A 23,455-nucleotide genomic window follows, 5' to 3' on the forward strand; every position below is an offset into this window, starting at 1 on the left:
AGAAGAAGGCAGATTTAATAAGGAAGGAGAGAGGAGAGAGAAGTCTGTCACTGCAGAGCTCCTGCATACCTGAAGGCTGACGTAGCTGGGCCCACATAGTTCTGGAAAGATGAGGCAAGCGCAGCCCTGAGCTCTGATGGCGGGGCAGCAGTCCTGGGCACTGCGCCAGACTGGCACTGGGAAACAGCATTTTTATTGTTTGTATTCTAGCTTCCAAAGAGTCTCCCTGGCTTAGCTTCCCTTTCTTGACTGCCTTTGCTCACTGTTGAGGACCTGCTGTGTGCACACCACTGTCTCAGGGCTGAAGGAGGCTGGGTTCGAGACTCAGCTTGGTGGCCTGCCACTGCTGTGAGCTTGGGCAGGTTACTAGACCTTTGTCCTTATGTGTGAAGTGGGGGTGAACACATGGGTTGCCTAGGCAAAGTCCTTAGCAGAGGGCCTGTGAAGTCACCAGCTTCAGCCTGGTGCTCTGGCCTTCCCCCTGAGCTGGCACTCGTCAAGCTCAGCTCCTTCTGGGGCTTTGAGAAGGTTCCGGTCTTCCCATTCCTCCTCCCTTGCTTCCCTAGCCCCATTCACCTCTTTCATGTTGCATATGCAGTAGAACTAGAAGGCCCATGTGGCACCCATAGAGCCTCTGTGGAGCAGTAGAAGCTCTTACCAGCCGGAGCCGTGCCTCTCACCCTCCTCAGTTCCTGAGTCCCCGCTCCTCCACCTCCAGGGAATTGCCATCTCTCCTGCCAGCCTCTTCCTTCCTCTCTGGCCTGGTGGCCCCAGGGGCCTGCTCTGTGCATCTTCCCTCTACTGGGACACCACCCTCGAGCAGAGAGAGGCTGAGATAGTCAGGGATGGAAGGGGTCTCAGCCCTCGCTAGAGCCTGAGGAAGACCGGAGTCCTGAGAGGGGGCTGCTTGCTGAGCCACATCACCCATCCTGGGCCTCAGTCCAGAGCTCTTGCCCTGATGTGGGCACCGGATCACCAGGAGTCAGGACTCTGCCCTGAAACCACAGGTCTGTCCTAATCTCGGATCCCAGGATCTGTGGCTGGGATGGCTTGGCAAGGCACTTCCAGGCGACTGGCTCGCTGTGATGGTGTCTTTAAAAAAAACGTTTATTTTTATGTTTGCAGTACACAATGATGACAGGCCTCGTGGGGAGTGGGCACACGTACATAACTCATCTTCATTCTTTGTCCCCTTCGCCGCCCCTCCCGCCATCTCTTGGGCCCCTCTGCATCTGCGAAAGATCTGTCTCCCTGTGTGGCGGTGTCTGCCTCCGCTTGGCCGCAGGTGCCCTCCCCCACTCAGCATCAGCGAGCGCAGTCACCCCAGCTTTCCATCACCTTGGGCCTGGCCTGGCATCCCAGTGGCATGTGGTCAAACATAACACCGTACCCTCCCCTACCCCATCACCCTTGCGTGGTTCACCGGGAAGGGAGGGGGCAGGCAATGGTATCTGGGCTCTGTCAGTGCCAAGACAACCACCTGGATGCCAGGCGTGACTTCAGTGCTCCCTCTGTGCTCACCAGGACCGCTGTTTGGGGGAGAAGCTTGAACTCACCACCCCCAAGTACAGAAGAGGAGCCTGGGGGGGTTGTGCCTGGGGGGGTTGTGCCTGGGTGTACAAGTTGTCAGTGATGTACAAATTGTCAGCCTTGCATTGGCTGCGGGCAGCTGGAGTAGAAACTCTAACTCTTACCTTACCCTGAGTTCTGGGCCCCCTGGAAGGGCAGAAAACAGGAAAGGAGGCTGCTGCTTCTAGCTGTGAGCCCTTCAGAGCCATCTCTCTGCCTGACTCTCTCAGCTCTCATAAGCGCCTCTTCACAGCCCAAATCTGCTGTTGCTCTCTGGCTTCTGCTGCTCAGTCAGCCCTGAGCATGGCCAAGTCACAGTTAATTACTAAGTCTGTGACTTCTAGGCTGGCATTTTGGGGTTTGTCTCAGGCTGGGGTACCATGTGGCTTTCCTTGGGGATGTCCTTGTCTCCCTGAACAAATGGAGGGCATCCTTGCCCGGGCTGGGACCTTGGGGCCTGCTTGCTGTTTCCTCTCTGGCCTGCAGTTTACAGAGTGTCTTTGGCCAGCACAGTACTGGCTGCCGAACAGGAATGGCAGCAAAAAAGCCCCAAACAAACAAAACTCCACAGAACTGCCCAGCCCTGCCTCCTTCTCCCTCTCCTTATTTGCCTTTTGTCCCTTTCCCTGTCCTAGCTCCACCCATGACTCTCTCCACCTCTTGGGGGTCATCTGATCCAGGCCACTGACTCTGACCAGGGCTCCTTTCCCCTAGCCAGGAGGATCCCTACCCTCACTGAGCACTGGATGAGACCTTCTCCCGGCCTCGGTAAGGAGCCTGGTCCTCCCAGGGGCTCTGTGCCCCATACAGGCTGGAGGCCTGCTGAGAGCTGGGAGCAGGGAGACGGAGGTGGGACATGGCGGCCTTTCTGGGGGTGTTTAGGTACCTGCGTAGTCTCCAGATCCCTCTGGGTGCCCTAACAGAGCTTGGGGCTTCAGCTGGGGATGAGCTTGGGTAACTCCACCTGCAGGTGCAGTGTGCATCTTGTGGGACCCTGGAGGCCTGTCCTTGTTGGTCCTTACCTGGTTCAGGGACAGGAATCTCAGACTCTCCTCCCTGTCTCCCCAAGTCTACCCTTGCTGCTCCAGGTACCCTGTAACTTGTGACAGCACACAGTTCTGCTTACCCGGGAGGCAGAGTGGGGTGGCCAGAGGCCAGGAGTGGGAGGAGGCTCGAGTGCTCAGATTCTCCGAGGGAGGCTCTTTTGTATTCTCCTTCTCCTGCCTCCCATGGCTTCCTCCATGTTACTCCTTCGGACCCCTGGCCCGTCTCTCGCTCCCTCTCATCCGCTGTGTTCTCCGTCTCCATCTCCCTCTCTTCCCTGTGTTTTCTGCTATCTGCGTTGCCTCCTTCTTTCCTCCTGCCTGCCTGTCCCACTCAGTCTCTTGCCAGCTCAAACTTCTGGCTGGGCTCCTCCATCCCTCAAGCCCAGGGAGGAGAGGCGTCTGGTTCACCTTCTGACAGACCAGCCGCACGGCCTTATGGGAATGGCATTCCTGGGCCATAGTTTCAGTGCCTCCTCTTTGCTCTGCTCCCCATTTGACCTGAGGCCTGGCCTGTGGAGTAAGGCCTCATAACTCAGAACAGCCAGACATACTTGCTGGATGAACGTTCCAGTGAGCGCACGCCAGCCTGGCTCAGGCTAGGGGGCTTGGGGAGCCAGGGAAGGGTGTGGGATCTTCAGGGCAGACCCTTAGCCTCACTGCAGGGCATGGTGGGAAGGAGGGCTGCTCCTCCGGATGAGTCAGCTTGGCTGCTGTCCGTCTTTCCTTCTTTCTCCCACGTGTGTCTGTATATTCACACCTGTGGTCATTACCTGGGTCAGTGTGCTCTCTCTGCTGAGGCTGGGAATTCCTGGCCTCCTTTCTCTGGCTTTCCCTGTGACTGGGTGCCCCAAGGCCAAAGAAGGGAAGCCCTGTCCTGGGCCCAGTCCTGGCAATGGGCCCTGAGGGGCTTTGAGTGACCTGTGGTTATGTAATAAGAATTTCTGAGGGCTCCAGAGCTGGACCCTGGAGGAAGAGGAGGATTCATCCAGGCAGGGGAGGGGGAAGGTGTTCCAAGGTGGGGTGGCATCATGAGCTGTGAAGTGAGAAACTGTGTGGGATGGTGACAGTGATGAGAGCTGGAATTACTGGAGTGTCAGAAGTGCTCAGAGGAGCTGTGGCTTCCTTGGAAGCTCATGGGAGCTGCAATCAAAACGTTTCATTACCTGGTAGAGTCCTTTAGTGGCTCTCTGCGGATTTGGAGATAGATTTGTTGTGATGTAAAGCAAGATCTTTTGTACCTGCTGCCCTCTTCTGTTCCTGGCCCCAGCTCCTCCCTGCCCTTCTCTCTCTCTGAGGCCCCTTTCCATCTTCTCCAGCCCCGACGAACAGCCCTGTGTTCCTGGAGAGGGCAGGGGTGCCTCGTGTCTGTGCAGGTGGTGCAAACAGAAAAATGTCATCTTACATACAATTTTATTGGACAGCACTGGTCTGCAAAGCAGGCAACTGAGATGGCTGGGATACTGCAGATTACTGGAGCCTGGGACCTGGTTCGAGACTGGCTGAGGGATGGCAGGGGGTAGTGGCAGGAGCCCTGGACCTTCTGCTAGGAGACCTAGTTTCTCCTGGTTTCTCTCTGTGGTTCTACCACTCATCAGTTGTGTGGTTTGGGGTCAAATGCTTGGCCTCTCTGGATCGGAAGGGCCCGTACAATTAGGTTATATTGGATGATCATTTTTTTCCAGTTTCATTTAATAAATGCTCAAACCATTGTCACCCCCCTTGCTATGCCAGGCACTTGACCATGAAGCATGCTGTGGAGCTCAGGCGGCTGTTGCTCTGTAATGAGGGCAGCCTCAAGGGCCGGGGGAGGAAGCACAGGCTAATTACACTTTCCTGTCTTCAGAGCACTTAGTCCAATTTGTAATTATTTATTGTTGGTTGTTGACGTGTTTGGCTCTGCCTCCCTGGCCAAGGGCAGTTAGCACAGGGACAGTGCAGGGGTCTGTTCCCTCTGTGTCCCAGGGCTGACCCAGTGCCTGGTGCATAGTTGGTGCCTTTCCAGGATAGGTAAAAGGCCACCTCCTGCACGGGGCATTTGTTCTACTGTATTGTGACAGAGGGTACCCCACAAGAGCTTTGGGATGCTGTGGATTGTAGACCCCAGATGGGCTGGGGAAGAGTCCAGTGTGGGACGTCCTGTCTCGGGGGCCAGCCCTGAAGCATGCCCCACAGGACCTGGCTGCCTCTTTTCCAGATGGAGCTGGGCTGACCAGGTTGACCTGGGTCCTCCACTCAGCTTCCAGAGGCCTGCTTCCTACTCCTTCAGTTTCCTGATCAGTGTCCAATGGGACACTGACTCCTGTCACAGCCAATACCTTGAAGGGTGACAAGAGTAGACTGCCCTTGCAAAAGAAAGAAAGAGGAAGTCTCCTCAATCTGGCAGAGGTCTGACTGGGTCTGGAGTTTAGAGAGACATGCACCAAGGGCAGGGCAGGGCAGGGACCAAGCCACAGGCCCCAGACCCTTCTCTTTGAAGTAGAACCCAGGAAAGGTGCATGTAGTGTTCCTTGGCCCAGGCTTAGGACTGGCCCAGCCTCCCCAGGAAACCCCAGCCTGTGCCCATCTGTGTGGGTGCTGGCTCATGCTGGTGGCACTTTGGCCTGCTTGCCAGGCCCGCTTCTGGGTGGAGAGCAGCCCGAGGAAGGGAAACCGGCGGCAGGGGCAGGGTGGGGGGGGCTGGCTTCCTCGTGTGGCTCGACACCTGCCTGGGGGGAACCAAGAGGCAGCCCAGGCTGCTTGGTTTCCCTGGGAAACACTGCATCCTCTCATCTGCTTCTTTTGTGGGAGGAAATGGCAGGCCCAGCAGCAGACTCCACCGCTCCTACTCTCTGGGCCATCTTTTGTGCCCAGCTCACATCCAACCCATGAGCAGGGTTCCTACAGCCTTCATTTATCAGGCCTCCGACAACCACCCAGTGCTCCTCCACCCTCCTGTCTCCTCTGGCCCTCAGTATGCTCTGTCTGCTCCTCCCTGCAGGAAGTCTCCCTCAACCAAGAGCCCTTCCCTGTGCTTTGAGTGGAAAAGCTCTCATAAGCAACCTTCACGATGGAAGGAACTTTGTTTGTTCTTGGTTCTGTTGGCACTGGAAGAGTAGGCGTGCTATGCATAGCTGTTGAATTATGCACAGTGTGCCTTCTATTGTTTAGCTCCAGTCTCTATGGCTGTCTTAGGCAAGGGTCTCTCCCCTCCCTTCTCTGAGGAGACAGGGTCTGGGGACCTGTTTCACCTCCTCCCAGGCCCCCACTGCTGGTATCGGGGTTACTGGAGGAATCATCAGTCTTACCTGCCCCTGCTTTTTGGATCTCTCTTGGGGGCCCTGTCCCTTTGCTGAGGAGTGGGGCAAATACAAAGATGAGAAAAGCGGGGTTGCACCTGGGGTGTCCATTCCCCAATCTCAGAGGTGAGAATGCCTGTCACTCCCTCTGAGAACAGTGCTCTGACCTCCAGAACCTCTTTCCTTCCAGCCCCTGCTTCCAGCTGCCCCTGCCCAGCTGGTTCCTGCCTCTACCCCTTCCCTTCCTGGCACTGCACAGAGCTATTTAGGAGGAGTCCCTGTCCTTGGGGCTGCTTTCAGAGAGGAGCAAACAGGGACTGGAAGGCAGGTGGCTGACAAAGGAGGCTGAGGGAGTGGTAGGGCATGCGGAGATGCTTATTTGTAAGCCCAAATCATTCTCTGGAGCTTCAGCTTTATCTGGCCTGATAATAGACCGAAACCATGTTCTGTTCCCTGTTGAGAGACTGTGCACCTGCCAGGGTGGCAGCAGCCTAGGGTGGTGCTGGGCACCGCTCCAGCCAACAGGTTGGCCAGCCCTGGGAAGCCCTGGCCAGACTGGGAGGCACCAGCCTGCAAGCCCACCATAGAAGACCGTCCAACTCGTCCAGGGGTCCTCAGACCTGGACGGGAGTCCAGGACATACCTGGGGAATGGACGCTTCATCTACTTGGATGGTTCATTTGTCTGCATTCTCAGTGCTGAGCTCACTGCTGGCACACAGTGGGAGCTCCATAGTTGAACTTTATGCATTCAGCCTCTGCTTACCAGGGACCTACTGTGTGCAGGCAGCTGTGCTTCTCTCTCCCATCCTTCCGAGTCCTTCCTCCAGCACCTGCTGGGGACCCTCTGATGCAATGGGAATGGGGAGTCTCCAGGGCAGTGGGTCTGTGAAAGGACAGCCTGAGCCCGCCACTGCTCACTGCATCTCGGAGAAGGAGGCAAAAGTGCTACCTTGTGCCCCTGTAACCCATGTCAGTACCCAGGTTTATCAGTGCTCCCACATGTCACTGGTGTCACCGGTGCACTTCCAGGCAGGCCTCAAACCACCGTGTCTCCATTTTTCAGGACAGTGAGATTTGCACCCAGATCTTCTGCCATAGAATCGAGTGTCCCGCCCAGGTAAGCTCTGAGTTTCTGGAGGAAGTAGGGAAGGTAGGATAAAAACTGGGTTAGCATGAGCTGCAAAGGGTGACAAAAGAAGGTGGGGGTGAGGAGCAGAGATGCAGGCTGGAGGGCCAGCCAATGTGCACAGGTGGGCTCAGTCAGGGACCCCACTGGTGCCGCTGGATGGAGCAGCATTGCTCTAGGAATCTGATGGCCTTAGCTCCTCTCTGCCATGCCATTGGCTGCTGCCTCCTAAGTGAACAAACAGTTTTGGGCAGGATGGGGGACTAATGACTGTTTTCCAGCCCGAGATTCCTCTACTTGGGGTGTATCTTCCCTGGTCATCATTCCATAGTCTGCACTTACTAAGGTAATAGCAGCCTGGTCTAGGGCCTCCCACCTGCCTGCTGGCCCCAGGGCCCTGGAAACCCACACCACAGATGAGGGAGAGGAAGGCAGGAGTAAACAGAAGCAGTGTGCCTTGCCTTCTGAGCCCGGTCACTGAGGTGTGTGCACCCTCAGGTCAGGGCGCCCCTTACCTCGCCCTGGCCCTGCTGCGAGGGTCCCCACAGACATCCGTGTCTCACAGTCCCTACCCTCCACCGACCCTTGCCCAAGCCCACATAGAGCCCTCGTTGGCTTCTGAGTTCTCTTACTCACTTTGCCTTGCTGCATGCTTCTCCCTGTCCATGCTCAGGAAGCCAGACGGGGAGAGGACACTGCTGTGGGTGGAGGACAGAGCTCCAAGCATCCCTGTGGCTTTTAAATCCCTCTGACCACACATATGGTTGGGGCCATTTTCAGTTTGTCATTGAAGACACAGAGGGTCTGCATCTTAAGGGATTTGTCCAAAGTCACCCAACACGGTAGGCAGAGTAATAGCTCTCCAAAGAGGTCCAAGTCCTAATCCTTGCAAAATGGGCTTTGCAGATGTGATTAAGTGAATAATTGGAGAGATTCTAGATTGCCTGGCGGGGGGCGTTGTCACCGGTCCTTTACATGTGGACGGTAGGGGCAGAAGACTGATGCGGCACGAGAAAGGCTGCGCTGGCCGTGCTGGCTGTGAAGATGGACAGGGAGTTGAGAGCTGTGGGCGGCCTTGAGGAGCCTGGAAAGGTGAGGACAGGGATGCTTCTCTGGAGCCTCTGGAAGGAGCACAGCCTTGCTGTCACCTTGACTGGAGCCCAGCAAGATCCATTTCAGACTCCTGACCTCCAGAGCTGTAGGAATACACACAATTTATATAAATCAATAGTAAGTAAGTAAGGGCAATTATGTTGTCTTAAGACACCAAATTAGATTAATAGCAAATTGTTATAGGGTGACAGGAAATGAATACACTCAGTCCGCAAGTGGCTGATGGAGGAAGTGACCAGAGGACTCAGCCTCCACTCTGCTCCCTGTGGCCTCCCTGTCTGATGGTGAGCTCTATCCACCCTCTGTCTGCCTCTCCTCTTCCCCAGCACTGCAGCTTGAGCCACACTGCCCTGCACATGAGGGTGGGAGAGGGATTCCCAGCTGGGACGGTCTGGCTTCCATTGCTCCCCCTCTCCTGATCCCCAGGCCACCTTCCTCTTGCTCTCTTCTGGGAAGGTCAGGGGTTCTGAGAAGCATGACTATTGCACCCCATTCTGTGAGGGTCTGGGTTAGGCAGGGTCGGAACTGGCCTTGGGGTTGGGAGGGCAGAGAGAGTGTAGTGGAGAACCCGAGGGGTCTGCCCCAGGGCCCCTGTTTGGGTTGGTTTCCCTCTCTGGGGTGCTGTGCCCTTTGGAGCAGGTGGGTGGGATGGGGTGATGGGGCTGGTCTGTGGGGCTTTCCTCCCAGCCCTGGAGAGTGTGTTTATCTGTTGCTGTGCAGGGAAACATTTGGTATTGAGGGTCTTATTGTGGGAGGGCCCGAGGGCCCATCTGGTGTGATATAGGGTGTTGGAGGCCCTGTGCACTTCTTGTGCACGTGTATCTTGTCATGGCCCCAGTGTGTATGCCTGGGTGAGTGTGTGACTAAGTGTGAACATGTGTCTCCTCTGTCCCTGTGTATGAGTGTGTGTGTGGTTTTTTTATTTTTTTTTGGTACCGGAGATCGAACTCGGGACCTTGCGCTTGCGAGGCAGGTGCCGGTGAGTGTGTAAACATGTGTTCACTCACACTCTGAATGTGAGTGTGCAAGTGTGAGACTATGTCAGTATGTGGACATATGAGAGTGTGAGTGTGTTTGCTTGCACTTGTGTGTGAACATAAAACATGCCCACTCTGGTCCCCATGTGTGAGTGAGTGCAGATTTGCAAGTGTGTCTAGGTCCCTGGGTGTGAATGTGCCAGTATGTCTACTCACATGTTTGGTTTTAATGTAAGTGCTCAAGTGTGTAAACCTGTGTGTGAGTGGGTTTAGGGCCAGCACTGCCCCTCCCCCACCAGCATTGCTTCACCCTGTGACACAGCTGCTAATGACTGTTTGCCATTGTCTGTGCGTGGTGGCATCACCTGCACTAATGACAGTCTCCCTGCCTAATGACCTGGCTCCTGCCCTATCATTTAGGAGCCAAAGGGGTACTGGCCCTGTGGTCAGGGAGATGTTGACGAGCTCAACACATTTCCCGCTGGGTGTCACGGAGGTGGGGGAAACACGAACCCCACCCCTCCCCCCCAGCCCTCGGGTACTGCGTGGGCTGGGAATTTCAGCTGGCTGGTGGCATTCCTGGGCAGGAAGCCCCATGTCTGGGCCCTGCCCTCTGTCTCGGCAGAACCGGATGACTGTTGCCTGGGCCTAACGATGCCCCTCCTCACGGGGTGCACTGGACTCTGCTGGCAGCCTGATCAGCATTGGCACCCACTCCTTGGGGTTTGTCTTGCCCTCTGGAAAGCCTCAGGCCCTCTTGCTGTGTGAAGGAATGGCGATGAGCCTTCTGAGCGGCACTCTCCGTGCCCAAGGTGCTCTGCTATGGAGTCACCTCTGGGGAGAAGGGGCTGGGGACTGACTGTCAGTGGGTAGCAGGGCCCTGGGGAAGCTGCCTTGCATTGGGGCCACTGAGGAAGCCTCGCTCCTCCCACCAAGTCTTCCTGTTATATTGAAATAAGTTAAAATGGCTTTCTGGGTTCTGAAGGAGGAGCTGGGGAAGGGTCACTGTCCCCTTTCCACAAACTCCCAGCTTTGCCTTCATACTCTTACAGCTTGGAACTCCCCACTCTGCTGGGGCTCCACTTACAGGTCTGAAGGTTTACCTGGCTAGGCCAGGAGCTTCATACTCTGCCTGCTTCACTGGGACTCGTAGAGGTTATCTGAGTTCAGGGATGTGTGCCTGGAATGAGTTGGTGTCTGTGAGGAAGTGGACAGCCATGTCCTCCTCTGCAGAGCAGCACCTGCCTCCTAGGGTTGTTCTGGGCACCAAATAAGTTGTATGTAGGAACCACTCAAATTGTGGCTGGATACCTAGCGATCACACATTAATTTTTTTGCAGTACTGGGGATTGAAACTAGGGCTTTTGCACTGAGCTACATCCCCAGTCATTTATTTATTTATTTATTTATTTATTTAGGTACCGGAGATCGAACTCAGGACCTTGTGCTTGCGAGGCAGGTGGTGGCACCACTGAGCTAAATCCCTGGCCCTATTTTTTATTTTTGAGACAGAGTCTCACTAAGTTACTAAATTTCCCAGGCTAGATTTGAATTCCTGCCTCAGCCTACAGAGTGCTGGGATTACAGGTGTGCACTACCACGCCTGGCTCACCTTTTCTTTTTCTTTTTGGTCTTTTTTTAAAAAAATGCTGCAATAATAATGTTATATATATATATATATGGAAGTTTTGTTACTTGCACGCATTACTTATATATTTTATATGTGGCCCAAGACAATTCCTCTTCCCTCAAAAAACAAAACAAAACAAAAACGGGGACTGTGAAAAAAGGCAGCTGCAGGTTGGACACCCTGGGAGGGCTGTGGTCACGAGGATGGGCACTGTCCCCACGCATTGCAAATACTGTTTATGAAGGCGTGCATTGGTCTCTGAGTAACATGGGATTCTTACCGTAGGTTGAGGTTAAAAAGCTGGAGATACCTGAGCCACTGTCTTCAGGCAGGGTCAGGACAGTAGGGACCTTGGGTTGGGCCTTGCTTGTCTGCTCCACCATGCAGCCTGGGGTAAGGGCCTAGGTGTGCTGTCTGGGGTGACTGGGTCCCAAGTGGCAGCACTCAGATTCAGCTGGAGTCACATGCCTTGCTGCACCACCAGCCCCCAAGAGTCCCTGCTTTTGACATTTGCCCGTACAAGGTCCAAACTCGGCATTCAGGAGCAGCAGGAAGCTCAAAGGCAGGTGCTGGACAGCAGGGTACTGGGAGGGCCTCCCCACGAGCCCCTCCTGTGGATCTGTACCTGCCTAAGGAACCCTACTCCTCCTGTGACTCCAGGGTGTAGCCAGTCAGACCCACGGGTGGGGTGAAGGCAGCAGAAAGCAGACCAGAGAGTGGGGCAAAAAAATCCCAGCCCTGAATCCCAGGGGTAGCCCTTTCCCCTCAGGAGCACACCATCCTACCCTTAGTGCAGGCCTCACTGAAGATAGTGGTGGGCTGAGGCTGGGGAGGCCACTGCACCAAAATAGCAAATAGCACCCCACTCACTGAGGGGATTGACGCTTCTCAGCTCCAGCCTTTACCGCTCCTCATAGTGTTTCTGTGACTGTGCTCATTTTACAGGAAGTGAAATAGAGGTCCGGAACGGTTAGGTCCACACAGTCAGGAGGTGCTAGAGCCAAGATTACACCCTGTGTCTGTCTGCCCACAGCCTGCTGGGTATGCTGGTGGAGACACAGCATGGGTGGGCAGCTGAGTTCCTGAGGCCAGGAAGAGTAAATCCTGCCCCCACCCTCCACTGTTGGGGATTAAACCAGGGATTCTGCTCTGAGCTATATCCCAGCCCTTTAAATTTTTTTTTTTGAGGCAAGGTCTTGCTAAGTTGCTAGGTTGCACACTTGGGGCTTGAATTTGCAATGCTCCTGCCTCAGCCTCCTAGACTGCAGGGATTACAGGTGTGTGGCTGGCGACCTGGTCTTGGAAGGGTTTGCAGTAGGAAGGAAGAAATGTCCCTTAGAGATTCCTGCCCCCATATGACCTTATCTGGGGCCTCCCCAACAAACAAAGCAAGAACTTGAATGTAGGGAGAAGCTGCTCATTGTTGGGAGTTTCATCAAGTTTAATCAGACATTGAGTGAGATTGCTTGATTATCAAGAGGAAAAAATTGCAGGAAGAGAGATGTGGCTTAGATTCCAGAGTCTTCCCTGGCACTCCTTAAGGGTAGGGACTAATCCTCTAGCAAAATGGGCTTAATTAATGCTGGGAACTCTCACAACTACCGGTAGTGATGATCATGGAAGGCATAGGTCTGTGAGAACTTTTGCAGAGTAACCATATAAACCAGGGCAAATGGGCACAAGATAATTTTGGATCTAAGTGCTGAGGGGACTCAGAGCAAGCCAGTGGTTAGTGTTGGGTGGGGTTGACCAGGGAAAGCTTCTGAGAACGGGGGAGTGTGGAATGGGTTGGGAGGGACAAGGCTTTTCTTGGGGTGGGGGCAGGCGGGGGCAGCTGGCGTCACAGCGTCATTGTTCCATAACAAGCCAGTCCCTAGGGGCCCCATCCCAGAGACCCAGCTCAGTGACCTGTCACCCTGGGAATTCACCTGCCTCCTGGGTGGGGACTATCTAGCCAAATGCTTGCCTAGCCCACTTGGTGCCACTTGAAAATGACATGGAAATGTGGTGTGGCTTTGAGCCAGGACCTCCTCTCCAGGGATTTTGTCTTCTCTGTGGGGTGTGGAGTGTGGGGGAGAGGGAGGAGGGAGAAGTGTGGCTTCCCTGAGGAGGGTGGAGGGAGATTCTGGGAAGAGAGCAAGGATGCTCCTATAGCCACTACCTCCCTACTCAGGAGTCGGGGGTGGGGGGCCCAGTGGCCTGTGTCTGTGCCTGACTGCTTCCACGCTGGTGCCTTGCCTGGGCAGTGGAGAGAAACCACAGATAGACAGGTATCCTGAGCTGGAGGAGACCAGTGTACCCCTTCCTTTACAGAAGGGGTGGGGAGGAAGGATAGTGCTTGTGTGTGTGTGTGTGTGTGTGTGTGTGTGTGTGTCTCTGTGTGGTGGGCCATTGTATGAGGAAGAGACACTGCTGGTTTTTGAGGGCTTCTTTGGTGAGCAGGGAGATGGACACATCTCATGGTGGTCCCAGGTGGGAGCAGAGGTGGTCCCTGCCCTAGGCCTGGGGAGGTGGGTGGAGAGGGAGAGACAGCTGGCCTGGGGTGCCTGCAGCAGGGGTGGGCCATGAGGCAGGATGGGGATCTGGGGGGTGGGGTGGGCAGTAGGAGATCCCTGGTGGGGACAGGAGCTGGGACATGCAAGTGTCTGGCTGTGCTGTGAGGGCAGAGGCCTAGGCTGACCTGAGACCTTTGGCTACAAGTCGGGTGACACGGGAACCCCTGACATTCAGCCCCTGTGGCCTGCCAGCTGGTGTCCTTTGCTGGGTCCAGGGAGCTGCAGGCTGTAGCTATGGGTCTGACCAGGGCTTGGTGAAGGGTCTCTTGACCCAGGGATGGATTATTGAGGGGATTGCTTGGGAAGGTGTATCCAGGAACTGGCTGAGGAAGGAGGGGTTGAAGGTCAAGACTCAGAAGAAATTTGGGGCTGAGGTTGACTCCTGGTTTGTCCTACCTCTAGGGACGCCCTGAAGCTGGGACAGAGGCATCTATTTGGGGATTCGCAGTCACTTTTCAACTGGCCTTTAGGTGCATGCCCACAGTGACCTCAGGAATGACAGCATTTGGCTCTCTGTCCCTGCCCAGCAAACTCGTAAAAAAGGGCATTCCATCCGGTGTGGGCACGAAGGGGAGCCTGGGTACCAGGGAGGAAGAGTGAGCTGTCCTGCCCTCACCTCTTGTCTCTGGGGAGAGGGCAGAGGCAGTGAGGCTGTGGGCAGTGCCAGGGGGCCTGAGAGGAGCAGAGGTGGAGGGTCAGTGGCCACAGAGCCCACATGGAGGCTGGAGGGATGCTGTGAAGGAGCTTTCAGCAGCCTTCCCACCTTCCCGGCCTTGGGCTCTGTGCCCAGACAGTGTTGTCAGCACCTGCTCCCAGAGCCAGTGCCTGGCAGATGCAGCCATGAGCTCATGGGGTGGGGTAAGTTGGCAGGTCCCTGATCTCCCAGGAGCTGTGGCAGGTGGATGTAGCAGCCCTGGGCCCGGCGCCTCTGTAATCCCCCTCTTGGCCCTGTCCTCCCTCAGGGAGGTGGCTTTTCCAACCAGCCAGTTCGAGCCTCTTGTATTTACCTCAGTCCCCAGACTCCAGTGCAGTGGCATGAAGCCTTGAGATTAGACTTCAAGGAAAACCTCTTACTTAGAAGCGGGAGTGGTGGGATGAGGGCAGGAGGTAACATCTCAGAGAGATAATAACAAAAGCATGGGGCTTGTCACCGAGGGCTTTGCAGGCATTTTTTTGGAATCTCCACCATGACCTTGTAGAACACAGAAGCTCAGAGCTTTCATAGCCAGTAAGTGGAGGGCTGGCGTCATGAGTGAGCTCCTAGCTCTGGGATCCATTTCGAGGCCTGGAGAAGATGGAGGACAGGGGGCTCCTGAGTGCTCCCTTCTGCCTTCAGATAGCCTTGGTGGTCATTGAGACAGGGTTCTGGAGGGCAGGGCTGGAGATCAGACGGCTGGGAGGGCTGAGAGCCACCTTTTCATTCCTGAGGGTGGAAGTCAGCCCTGTGGAGTGGGTGGGCCTGTTTTTGGCACATGTTGAGTCAGAAGGAAGCAAGTGCATCAGAACTGCAACAAGAGGGGCAGGGGGAGACAGGAAGATATTGTGACTTCCAAGGTTGCTTGTCATTGGCAGGGCATGTTCCTTGGAGGGACAGCAGCTCAAAGGGCGCTGTCTGGAAGAGGGGGCATGGCTGTCCAAGCTGGGGTCTGTGCAGGCTTGTGTGTGCATGTGAATGTGTGTGTGTGCACATGTGCGTGCCCACAGCCTCTGGTGATGCATTTTCTGGGCCCACTCCTTTTGAGCTCTCCACAGAGTCTGTGCTGTGCCAGACAGTCCCTTTGCTGATGGCTTGCAATGTACTTTATGTTTGGTGCAGTGCCGTCATGATTGGGTGCCTTTCTTGTTCCTCAAATGTTTTTCCATTTGACAGGGTACTTAATCGAACCCTACACCCCACCCTTACTTCCAGAATTTTCTCTTCCGCTTTCCAGGACCCCATTCCTATCTCCTTTCTTGGAGAATGAACTGGGGCCTAGGATTTTAGCTGGTGGTGGGCACACTCTATTCCTTCCCTGTGAGCTCACATTCCCATCTTGGCTCCTTTGCCCCTGGGTGCCAGCTTGGCAGGACAGGGCCCACTGTGGGTCCAGTAGGGAGTGCACACATGCTTACAGATGGATTAATGGAGAAAAGGGATGCATGGCACCTGGGTACCCTTGTCAGATGCCATATTGGCTGCTGGACCCTGTATATGCTCGGTGTCCAAATCTTTGTCCCATGCCAGCAGTCTGGCAACTGATTCTCTTGGTTTCAAGGCCCAGAAGCAACACACACACAATCAGAGTCTTAGCTTGTTAGGGAAGATAGGACCTCAGAGATCATCCAGGCCTGTTTCTTCCTTCATAGACAAGGAATCAAGAGAGGGAAGAGCTAGCTAGCGATGAAGGCACACACTCTGGGAGGCTGAGGCAAGAGAATCACATGTTTGAGAAAGAGAGTGAGATTGCCCAAGGTCACACAGCAAGTTGGGGGGACATAGCAAGTGACTCCCATGCCACCATGCCAACTTTTCCCACTACATGGCATTGTTTCCCTAGCTTTGAAAGCCTCTCTCTTCTGCCTCTCCTTCCTCTTCTCTGGACTTTTCTTATGCTTTCCCATCTCAAGTTCACTATCCAGAGCCTGCCTATCTCTCAAGGCCTGGCTGGCCCTTGTGTACTCCGAAACCTGCCAGATTTCTCTCTCCTGAACCATTAGCAGCATGTCCTGCTAATTCGCCTTCCTTAATTGTCTGGAACACAAATTAATGCTTTATTACTTGATGTTCTAATGACCTAGGTTCTAACCAGGCTCAATTGCTTCCCAGCTGTGTGACCTTGGGCTACTTACTTAACCTACTGAGTTCTCTGTTTCCTTTTCTGTAGAATGGGGCAGGCTGTTGGGCCTGTAAGGGTGGCAGAAGGGAAGATTCAGCGAGGAAAACTTAGAAAAAGGCCAGACTGAATTCTAAGGTGTGGTGGGTGTGGGTGGAGAGGACGGTGAAAAGGCAGGTGGGAGCCAGATCATGGGGGAGCTTCAGCAGGGAGGGGCTGTGCTGTTGGCAGTGGGGAGCCTTGAGGCTCTTTTTGGGAAGAGAAATACCAACCCCCACCTAGAGGTTGGAGTCGCCATGACGTGGAGTGGAAAGGGCATAGGGTTAGGGGTTGACAGGTTTGGGCTTGAATTCCAACTCTACCCTTGATGAGCTGTGTGGCCAGGCACAAAGTGCTAGATCTTCCCAAGTCTCCATTTCCAGGGTGTAAAACAAGAATGATACCTAACTCTGGAGAGCTATGGTAAGGACGAAATGAGAAAACTTCTACAAACGGCTCAGCTTGGAGCCTTGTCCTTTGCCGTGCTGAATGAAGACTAGCCACCATGACCGCTGCTCTTTTCTCCCACCCAAGTGTGTCTGCCTGCATCCTGGCCTGGCTGCCTGCCCGGGTCTTCCTGGGCTCCCGTCTCAGGTTGACTCCTTATTTCTCAACCTGGGAGCTTCCCAAGGGCAGGGCCCACGCGCATCATCTTCTCGCTCTAGCTTCTGTTGCACAGAGGTGATGTCACCCTTGGGGCCTCTGGGCAGCTCTGCAGGGCCTAGGGACTGGCAGGCAGCCTGAGGAATCCAGGGCCCTCTAAGGCCAGCCATTGCCTTGTGGTGTGTGAGGGGATCTGGGAGCCCAGGGCGCCTGGCGTGGATGCGGCATGTGCCCAGCTCTCCCTTAGGTGCCCAGCCAGTTCTACCAAGTGGTCCTTGGGCCCTCAGGCTCTGTGGTGAGCCTGCTCCTCCTCACAAACCCCACAGAGGGGCAGGCTTAGCTCTCAGAGAGGGAACCCTGGGTGGGGGCTCAGAGGACACCGACAGTCAGCTCCCTCACCTCTCAGTGAGCTTCCCCTTGGCCCATGAAGACGGTGAGGGGAGCCAGACACACAGCATCAATGAAATCATTAGAATCTAATAATCATTCAGATAATATTTATAACACACTTCCTTGGTGCTGAGTGGTGTGTGTGGTGCTGGGGAAATCATCCACCAGGGACTGACTGTGTCCCTTCCTGCAGAGGAGTCACAGACCAGAGGGGAGCCAGACCAGTGTGTAGAGGTGAACACATCCAGGAAGGGAGAGGTGCAGAGGCTGCAGGACTTTGGAGGTGCACTTGGCCCACACAGAATGGTGGGTGCAGATGCATGGGGAATTAAAGCTGAGCCCCGCAGGCTGAGCTGGGGACTTGGGAGTGGTTTTGTGATTTGAGAGCAGATGTGGGCATTGGGGGCAGAGGAAGACAAAGGCTGGGGATGAAGCCAGGAAAGTTGGCAGGGGTCTTGAATGCCACCCTGAGTGTGGTTCTACCCCAAGGGCAGCTGGGAGCCACTGGAGAGTTCTAAGCAGGGAGTGATGAGGTCAGAGGCAGGTGCTGCAGTGCCATGGGAATGAGGAAGGTGAGAGATTTGCCTTCAGTTGTCACGAAGGGAGTGATGAGGAGGAGGGATGGGGTGATCACAGAGTGGGTGGGTGGGGAGTCCAGAGCTGGGGAGTTTGAGGTGGGCCTGCCCAGTGGGAGAGTTGGAATCTGGGAGGAGCATGGGAGAATGGGCTGGGCCAGGGATCTGATGGAGAGGCAAGGCTGCGGCAGAGGGCTGCAGCTGGAGAAAGAGCAGATCTGTGAGAGTGGCTCCCCCAGCTTCTCCCTTCGGGCCTCCAAGGCCGGTCTGCTGCACAGGATGTCAGAGCAGAAGTACTGCCTCTCTGAGCTTCAGCGTTCCCAGCTGAAAGAGGGGGAGAGTGATGCCTTTTCTGCCACCCAGAGTATGTGATTAATGAATGTGGTTCTATCTGGGTACCACATAATGGGAGGCGGAAAGAAGGAGAAACAGAACCCAGGGCCCAGCAGCCCCCTAAAGGCCACTGTAAGGCTGAGCTGGGCTCTGGGCGTGTTGACCGGCTGAGAGTGCGTGGTGGGGCTGGAGGGAAGGGAGTTCTGGGAAAGTGTCCATAGTAAAGAGCTGGTGAAGGAGACTGGAGCCTGGCCCTTCTGTTCCCCTCTGAGACACGAGGGCTCTCACACCTCCCAGTCTCTCAGGCATCTGAGCCACTCAGTGCTGCGGGACCAGGGCAAGAGAAGGATGGGGTCATAGAAGATGGGACTGACCGGCTCTGCAGCTTTGCATTTTACTGCTCCCCTTGGTTCCACAGCAGCAGGCCAGGAGGAATTTGGGTAGCAGGAACTTTGGGCTCTGCCTCAGCTTCCAGCTTTGTCCACACTCAGGGGAAGCCATCAGGCCAGCGGGGGATGAGGGGTGCTTCCCCTCCAGTGCCTCTCAGTTCCCCTGCCTGTCCTCAGGCACCTGGATCAAGTTGGGAGCAGTCCTTATGTGGGTGCCAGGCAGGTGGCAGGCCAGGCCACTGAGGTACTGAGGCAGTGTAGCCCAACATCAGCTGCCTTCCATGTGGTTAGGTGAGTCCTGCCTGCCTGCAGGATCTCAAAGCTCAGGCACCTTAGATCCTGGGCCTGCATGAGGGAGGGACAAAGTGGAGCAGAGCAGAGGCCAGGACCGGCAGGACAAGGGCACACGAGCCTGCCCCACGTGTGGGGCCTCTGTGCTGCCCTCACCTCCTACCCCAAGCCTGCCCCTCACTGCTCTGTCCCTGTCTGGCCCTTCTTTCCCCCACTGTCCTTTCTTTTCTTTCTCCTCATCTCCTACTCACCTCCTGGCATCGATCTTCCCATTTCCTTTCCCTCAGTCCTTATTTCCATCTCCCATTTCCACAGCACTCACATCTTCTCTCTTCAGCCTCCTCCTGGTGCCTTCCAGTTCTCTTCCACTTACTTGCCCCCACTTTGGTTCAAGCTGCCCCTTTTCCCTTCCTGGAGTCCCTGCCCATCTGAGCAGGAGGTCTTCCCACACCCCACAGGATTCCAGGGTCCTGGATGTCCCTCTCCTCCCTCGTCAAGGCTGGGTCCCTGCACATAGCCCAGTGGTGCTCCCTGGTGCCCACCTGGATCCCCAGGCAGCAGGTATGGTTGGGAGGAGGTTGAAACTTCCGGTTGAAGCCTTCCCTACAGAGCGCAGGGCTGGAGCTGGGGACCTGACAGCTCCCCCAAGAGGCGAGGAGAGAGATTGCAGCTTCCTAGCAGCTGCGGCTTCTCGCCTATGCTGGACCGTGGTGGTTGTGATGGAGTGTGTGTGGACACTTGAGCACAGTATGTCACTTAGGGATGCATACGTGTTTCTGATATGAATGTGTGATTTCTCTGAGTGTCTGTATCTGGATGTGTGTGTTTGTGTGAGTGTTAAGTTCACACAAGCATACACACATAGGGATAGCATGCAGGCTCCTGCGGACTTTGCATACCTGCAAATGTTTAACTATGGGCCCTTGGAGGAGGGCCCCGACACGTGTAATCTCGCCTGTGCCTGGGGACATGAGGCATGGGAGCAGCGCGAAGACACACGGGCATTTGAGGGAGTGAGTGTCTGAAGGCATGGAGGTGCTCACAGCATGGCCTGTGTGTGAGAGAGGTGACCTCAGGAGGGTCTCCAGTGCAAGGGGAGCTATCTCTGTGCATCTGTGGAGAATGTCCTCCTGGGCTGGGTTGAAAGGAGAAGTATTTAGTGATTTGTAAGCTTTTAAAGATGAGGCCCCAGACACCATGTGTCCCCCTGAGTCAGTCAGGGCTGACTCACCCAGCACCTGAAGCCACAGGAATGAGAGGAGGCTGCATTCTCCTGGCATCTTACCCACCCACCACCGCAGGGCTGACACCTTCCCTGAAGCATCTTCTGGGTGCAGGCCTGGGTTGCCCAACTGATGTCCCTGCCCAAACCAGACACCTGTCCCCCAGCCACTGAGGCCTTGCTGGTCCTGCTCTTGACTGAGATGGGATTGCAGGGACTTGGTGGACCAGGGGCCCAGGTGACCTTTTCCCAGTCAGTTCTGGTCCCTCAGGAGAGCTGGGTGGGTCTGAGTGGCCATGAAGCAGAGCGGAGGAGGCCCTCTATAAATGCTGGTTGGAAGAAAGATTGAAGACCTGGCAATTCCCAGGAGTGGTGCTGGCTGGCCCCAAGGAGTGCACTGAGGGTAAGTTAGCAGCCAGGAGACTGGGCTCTGAATTCACCTCTGTCTGATCCTCTCTGAGCCCTACTCTCCTCCTTTCCGGGAAAGAGCTAAACTCCCACAGGGTCATTATACCTGGGGAATGAAGGTGGTGGGGTACCTGGTGCCAGGCATGTTACTCAGGAAGTGCAGGTGCATGTATTCTCTCTATGAGTTGACAGCTGCCATGAGTCCCTTCCATAGTAGCCCTGAACCAGCCATGAGTCAGCTACAGCTGGGGAGCAAGACTCTTCGGTTTCCATTCTGGAAGCATGAGTCAGGCCCAAATTGGAGAAGAGAGAGGTCACACTGGGGTCAGATGCCAGACCGAGGCAGGAGCAGATACGTGCCTGGCTGCCACCTTATCACCATGCCCATTGCCAGTACCCGGATTTCAGGAGCTGGAAGACAAGACCCTGGGGCTGCACTGAGCATCTCAGCTCTGTGGGCTGAAGGTGGTATTGACGTGGGCTCCCTCATGGGCAGATGCTTTTCAGATGGAACAACTGGAAAAGGCCCTGACGAGCCCTGGAAGGCATTCTTTCATAGCTGCTGCTTCGGCTCCTGGGGGCAGGAGCCTCAACCCTGGGCTGGCCCTGTCTGGGGATTCCTTCACTTGCATCAGAGCTCTGGAATACAGCTTGCAAGCCCAGAGCCTTGCCTCTGATTTCCCCAGAGCTCAAGTCTTTATCTAGATTGAACAATCTCTGGTCAGGATGCAAATGTGCATTCCCCAGGATTTGCTGAATATCTGGAGTGGAAATTCCTCCTGTTAATCTCTGTACACCCCCGCCTGAGCTCTGTTCCCTGTTGCTACAAACTTCACCCCTTCAGTACAATGGACAGTGCCTCTGGCTAGGCGCGCGCGCGTGTGTGTGTGTGTGTGTGTGTGTGTGTGTGTGTGTGTTCTGCTGGGGTGAGGAGGTGTGTCTCTCCTTGCAAACCCCAGTGCTCAGCTTCTTATCTTTAGGGGCCATTCTTACTCTGGGGCCAAGAACTTATCAATTTCTTATGGCAGGGAAGGATGGCTTATCCATCTCTTAGTAAATGAACAAGCCACTCTAGACACCTACCTACATAAACACCCTAATTAAGGATAAAGTTGCCTCAAGGGGAGTCTTTGCAGGATGAAAATGGATGGAAGAAGTGGGGCTTCTCTCTTTGCCTTCCAGAGATACAGACAAAGCCAGTATGCATTCACTGAGCACCTGCTGTGGGCCAGGACGCATTAGGAATTGTGGGGGAATGGGTAAAAAGGGTGGCATGAGAGTGGATTTGTATAGCCCTCATAGGACAGCAGTTCACAGTCACATGGAAGAATTATAGACCAACAGATGTTAAGTTATTTTCTACTCTTGACATTTGCATAACTATCCCAGGAAAACATCAAACCTGTAGAGAGATGAAAACGTGAAGAAGCAGCTTTTCTGGGGGAAAAACCAAACCTCACAAATGCTGCAAGGCAGCCCCCATTTGGTTCCAGCAGCTACACACCAGTTGATCCCTGCCCATCCCTGCTAGGGAAGCCGCACTGGGGACCTGACACAGAGGTCCAAGCACAACAAGGTTTAATGACTTCAATAACATCAGTAAATATAAACATAATGTGAAAGGCTCTGTAATCTCCACTTCCTCTCTCCCCTCCCCTTCCCAAGCTCCACCTTTTCTGAGTGCTCAGGGCCTGAGGGGAAGGTCTTGGTCCCAGCTGGGTGTGGAAAGAATCCTGATTTGTTCTCCTCCTACCCCAGGCCCCAGAGGCCACAGGCTTCTGCCCCACTCCTTGAGTGTTTGGTTTAGAGCTTTGTCACTTAAGTCTTGGCCTGCAGCCTTGGTCCAGCCCTTCTCTGCCCAGTCTTGGACCTGAACCCTGTATCGAGAGGTGTTTGCTCAGCCTACGCCTGGCACTCTGTCCCTGATAGTCAGGATGAGCAGGTTTGGCCGCCTGAGCTGGCTATAGACTTTGATTTTAGTGAGATAAATGAAGAGTCAGAGCCTTTGGTTATAGCTGACATACATTTTGGGGACATTTTTGTTCTGAATCATTTCTAATTTAGGGAAAAGCTGCTGGAATAGTTCAGAGAATATTTTTTTTCCTTTGAACTATTTGTGAGTGGTTTGCTGACCTAATAGCTCTCAGCCCCCAAATACTTTAATGTGGGTTTTCTACAAACAAAAATGTTCTCTCTCTTACTTAATTACAAGACAACCATTAAAATCAGAAATTCAAGATTAACGTGTTACTACCATCTAATCTTTGTTTTGGTTTTGCTTTTGGTACGGGGGATCGCTGCCATCTAATCTTTAGACTCCATTCCTCTTTGACCAGTTGTCCCAATAATGTCCTTTGTAGTAAAAGGATTCAGTCCAGAATCATATGCTCTTGCTTTCAGTTATCATTTTTTGTTTTGTTTTGTTTTTGCAGTGCTAGGGATCAAACCTAGGGCTTTGCACAGCTAGGTAAGCCTCTGGCCCTGAGTTACTTTTCAGCCCGTGGGTATCACATCTCATTCATCTTTTTTTTTTTTTTTTTTTTTTTAAACCTGGGACAGTTCCTTAGTCTTGATTTTCATGACCTTGACACTTGGGGATGATAAGTTGGTTATTTTGTAGACTATCTTTTAATTTGGGCTTGTCTGATGTTTGCTCATATTAAATCCTACTTCCGCACTTTTGATAGAGAATCCCAGAAGTGATGCATCGTGTCCGATGGCAGCGCATCCATGTCAATTTGTTCCATTTCAGGTGGTGTTAACTTTGTGTCATTTGATTCAAATAGTGTCTTCAAGATTTTTCCTCTGGTAAATCACTTTTCTCTCTTTTGTAATTACAAAGCACTTTGTGGAGAGATGTAAATATGTAAACATCCTGATCCTCATTGAACTTACTCCCACTGGTTTTTATATCATTGATGTTTCTTGGCTTAATTGTTACTATGATCCTTGGCAAGTCCATTATTACTACTGCATTTATTAGTTGGCATCTTCTGTGTGGAAAAAAAGATTTTCTTCTCTATTAATTCATTTATTTTTTATATTAGTGTAGAGTAAGGGATTCCTACTTTACTCATTATTTATCTTTATTTTATTTTT

At 54.0% G+C, this 23,455-nt stretch overlaps 1 long non-coding RNA gene across 2 annotated transcripts in view; it reads left to right on the top strand.

Annotated features, from left to right (window-relative positions):
• Positions 1–1,408: 1,408 nt before the first annotated feature.
• Positions 1,409–23,455, top strand: part of LOC147821537 (uncharacterized) — a 36,301-nt gene continuing 14,254 nt past the window's right edge. Inside the window, exons 1-3 of one of the 2 annotated variants that reach the window (XR_015446970.1) lie at positions 1,409–2,337; positions 6,956–7,009; positions 8,315–8,415. This is a non-coding gene — a long non-coding RNA (uncharacterized LOC147821537). The remainder of the gene's footprint in view (positions 2,338–6,955; positions 7,010–8,314; positions 8,416–23,455) is intronic. The other variant, XR_015446971.1, reaches the window with a different exon arrangement.

This window comes from Heterocephalus glaber, unplaced genomic scaffold (genome assembly GCF_053883595.1).
Source record: "Heterocephalus glaber isolate CG9 unplaced genomic scaffold, H.glaber_assembly_v1.0 deba00001733, whole genome shotgun sequence".
Classification (NCBI taxonomy): domain Eukaryota; kingdom Metazoa; phylum Chordata; class Mammalia; order Rodentia; family Bathyergidae; genus Heterocephalus; species Heterocephalus glaber.